Source organism: Parus major, chromosome 18 (assembly GCF_001522545.3).
Source record: "Parus major isolate Abel chromosome 18, Parus_major1.1, whole genome shotgun sequence".
Classification (NCBI taxonomy): Eukaryota; Metazoa; Chordata; class Aves; order Passeriformes; family Paridae; genus Parus; species Parus major.
Genome location: NC_031786.1, coordinates 2,090,502 through 2,095,174, shown reverse-complemented (window position 1 = coordinate 2,095,174; position 4,673 = coordinate 2,090,502).

Here is a 4,673-nt window from a genome sequence, read left to right as displayed (position 1 = left end):
CTTCTTTTCCCCTGCCATTTCTGGACTCCCTTATTACAGTGATGTTTAGCATGTGCCTGCTGTGCAGAGCACGCTGGTTTCTCTGTTTCCCACTTCCTTTTCACATCATTCTTAATGGGCCTTTAAGGACATCTCCGTGTTCCCTGGTGTTATTTATGGCTCTGACATCACCCCTCAAGGTGAACAGCTCTTTGCAGCAGAGCTTTGACTCTTTTACAGCAAATCTGCCCGCTGCTTTCTATAAAAACAGGAAAACAGCTGCAGCTTTTATAGGTGAGAATGAAGGTTTCTCCCTCTTCTTAACGTCCACCTCGTCAGGAGGAAGTTCAAAATGAGTTTTGGGGGAAAACACAAAGGCTGAGTGTGGTCTGCCAGGGCTGAGTTTTATCTGTCAGCCCCCAGCTGACATGAAACCAAATGCAGAAAGCCACTCCAGATGTTTTTATTATTATTATTTTATTATTTATTATTTTATTATTTATTATTTTATTTTTATTATTTTATTATTTATTATTTTATTATTTATTATTTTATTTTTATTATTTTATTATTTATTATTTTATAATTTTATTATTTTATCGTTTTAATATTTATTATTTTATTATTTACTATTTTATTATTCATTATTTTATTATTTATTATTTTATTATTTATTATTTTATTATTTATTATTTTATCATTTTATTATTTATTATTTTAATATTTATTATTTTATTATTTATTATTTTATTATTTATTATGTTATTATTTATTATTTTATTATTTATTATTTTATTATTTATTATCACTTCTGGCTTACATGGATGCAGTGTGGGCAAGCACAGTGCAGAATTTAGAAGAAAAAAAGTGGCCTTGGCTCACAGGATCAGGTTTTTCTTTAAGAAAACATATTTTTTTTTTTTTTTTTTTTTTTAATACTGTGTGTGCACAGTGTCTCTGTTGAGTGAAAATAAATCTATAAAGAAATACAGTAAAATTAAGATGATCCAGCTCTGTGTAAAACCAAAGATCAGCTCTGTTCTGATGGAAAATATCCACTTGTTTCCAGCTTCAGTGTCCCTAAATGAAGAACTAAACCAAAATTATCTTCATCTGAAGATTGCAGTTTGTGCAGGTGTTTCTACCTCCATGAATTGATGCCAAACCTCCCAAATTTTGCCCCAAATTCTGGGTACGGTGTTTGCCACGCCATGTGCACCTCTAGCCATCCAACTTTCAGGCCCCTGAGTGTTTCTGACTCGATTTCTCCTCCCCAAACAGATTAATTTGGTTTGCCAGAGCAGTGCTGAGCTGCTGCAGGCTCCAGCAGCAACGAGAGGCTTTATTTGACTGAATGAGTGGTCAAAATTTACTCCTGGAACTCCCAGCAGCTTTTTCTCGGAGTGTTCCCCGCCAGCTAAAGGGGATGTGTGAGTGCAAACCTGTTTAAATAAAGACAAGTCCCAGAAAACGCTCCCGGGGGCACTGCTGCCTCTCCTGGGATCCTGCTGATGTGTGCAGCCTGATCCTGCCACCACAGCTTCCTCAGAACTTTAGAATTTGTTCTCTCCTTTTTCTTTTTTTTTTTCTTTATTTTTTTCCACTGTCAACCAGCCAAATATTTCAAACATTTTCCTCTTAACAAATGTGTCCTTGCGGGGAAAAGTCCATTAGTAACAGAGTAGTTGCATCTTGTCAGGACCAGACTTTAATGGCTGTTTGAATTTTAACTACTATTTGCTAACTATTTCTCTGTTCAAGCCAAGGAAGACCATCATAAAAGCCATTAAATCCCAAGTAAGTGGCCCCAGTGTAGCTGCAGGGTATAACCCCGAGTCTGATCTGAATTTATCCACTGCAAAGCAAAGCCTGTGACCCTCACAGAGTTTTGGGAGCTGGAAACTTTTCTGTTTTCCAGAAAGGATTGCCTAGAAGAATAAATGTACAATTCTTGGCCCCAGGGAGGGCCGAGCAGGGCCTGCAGGTAACGTGACACATTGCAATCCATTTTCCTGTTTGCAGCATGAATGAAGACACTGTCAAACACCTGGCACCGAATTTCTAAAATACATGGGACAATGCAAGCCAGTGTGTGGATGAGTGGAAAAGTTCCCTGTGCAGAGGGACAGAAAATACAAAGCTGGATTTTGGTGAGCAGGGCAGGTGGGGCAGGCTGAATTTGGAATTTCTTCATCCTTTTTGTCCAGCTGCTGCTCCCTGAGCGCCTCATGGCATCATCCTGGGATTTAGTTTAGTTGGAAGAGCGGGAATGGGCAGGGAAGGGAGGGAAGGGACAGGAATGGAGGTGGACACCCACGGCCAGGTGGAAAATCCAACATCTTCCATGGATGGAGGGAGGTGGGAATTGCCCCTCACCTCCCCAGACAGGAGAGCTCAGACCCTCCTCAGCCACAGCCTCGCCCTCCTCCATCCCGAGGCTGGGATAACAGGATATCATGGGATAACAGGGTTATCCCAATGTTCTGTCCATCTCCCGAGCCAGGGGAAATCAAACCCAGCCCCGCAGGGATTTATCCTGCACGTTCTCGTGTCCTGGGGGGACAGAAATTAACTCTGTCAGCATTTGCACTCAACAAGTCTAAGCCATCGAAGGTGGTTAGAACGAATAAATCAAAATCAGCAAAAGTTAAAAGGAGAAAAAATTCAAGGCATAGCTCTTAACTGGAAGAAGTCTTATCTTAAATAGGTGTGAGGTAACAAATGAAGTAACGAAGTGAGTGCAGGAAAGGAGAAAGGCAGAACAAAGGTTAAAACAACTCAGATTTCCTGGTTGTTTACTTGTGGCCCAATCAAAGCCTATTGAAGGAAAGAGAAAGCCTCAGTGGGGTTTGGAATGGGCTGTTAAGACATTCACACATCCTAAATGATCTCTGGATGTAACCAGTGCCTGGAGTGGAGAACGGAGAATTAAAAACAAGCTCCAGTGGGAGCAGAACAGAGAGCTCACCCAGCCATTTTCCATGCAGCTCCCAAAAACAGCAACAGAAAAAAGGCCAGCCCCAAACAAACCCAGCCCTCACAAGCCATGTTCAAAACAATGCTTGGCGAGGAAGGAGAGCCCTGCTCCGCATTCCGAGCGCCACAGCTGGAGCCACGGATCCAAAAGCGGTCCCTGGGTGGATGGATGGGGGATAAATGGATTTCCTGGGGAGCAGAGACACGATGGCACAGCAATGCTTCACCTTGGTGGTGCTCAGGCCTGGAGCTGTCTCCTGTTGGGGCAGCATCGATGCTGCAGTGAAGGTGGCCCAGGAGAAAGGGAGTGGGGATGAAAAGGCTCAAGGGATCATGCTGGAAAAAATCGTTTCCTTGGGCTTTGCTAATAAAAAACACAAAGCTGAGGTTCCCACTTGTAACACTCTGCTCAGCGTCCCTGTAAATCACAGCACACTCTTGGGTAAATCACGGAATCATGGAATGGTTGGGTTGGAAAGGACCTTAAAGCTCATCCCATTCCACCCCTGCCATGGCAGGGACACCTTCCACCATCCCAGGCTGCTCCAAACCCCTTCCAGCCTGCCCTGGGACACTCCAGGGATCCAGGGGCAGCCCCAGCTGCTCTGGGCACCCTGTGCCAGGGCCTGCCCACCCTCCCAGGGAACAATTCCATCCCCAAATCCCATCCATCCCTGCCCTCTGGCAGTTTGAAGCTGTTCCCTGTGTCCTGTCCCTCCAGACCTTGTGTTTCCATCTTTCCTGTGGGCTCCCTTCAGGCCCTGCAAGGCCACAGTGAGGTCACTCCAAAGCTTCTTCTCTCCTGAACAATCCCAGTTCTCTCAGCCTTCCTCATCCCTCTGATCACCTTGGGGCCTCCTCTGGAGTTTCCCACACAGCTCCATGTCCTGCTGGGATCCCCTCACAGCACCCAGAGCTCCCTTCCCTGCATCATCCTGCTCAGAATTCCTCTCTTTCACCAAACCCCACAATGCCCCCACATTTCCCAGCACTGAGAAGCCCCCACTCCAATTTCCAGCACGACTGGAGCTGGCTGTGCAGAGCCCAGCTCATCCCTGTGTCTGAGTTTGCTGTGCTTGCTGTCACTCAGGCCCAGGAACGCTCTTGGAGCAGCAAATCCCATCTGTCCAGCGGTGGTTTCACAGAATGATCCTGCAGTGCCTCACTTACAAGGCTAATTTGTTTCTAAATATGTTCTCTTTTATTTATTTTTTATTTTTTTATTAGAATCCGCTCAAGGGTTTGCCTGGTCTCAGGGCTGTTTAATGGGGATTAGTTTGAAGTGAAAATGTGTTTTCCATTTGTCTGAGAAAGACACAACAGGGAGCAGAGCCCTGGAGATTATTGAGAGCTTTGGGTGGTTCTGGGAGGCCAAAGGCCAAGTGACTGCAGCTTTCAGTGGAGTGCAATAATCCCCTGGAAAAGCACAGCCTGGGGTGTCCCGTGGTGCAGTTATGGGATGGAAATTGCAGTGTGTGACTGACCTGGGGGTTATTGGCTGGGTGTCACCCCTGCAGCTCCACCAGGATCAGGGAACACTGCACTGTGCCCTTCTCCTGCTGCCCCTCACTCCCCACAGCAGGACATCACGGAGATGCCCTCATTCCTGGATAACCCACCAGGATTCTCCCACCTCAGGGTGTTTCAGCAGTTCATCAGTGACACACAGAATTCCTGTTTCCGAGCTCGGGGAGGTCACACCCTGACACACAGCGTTT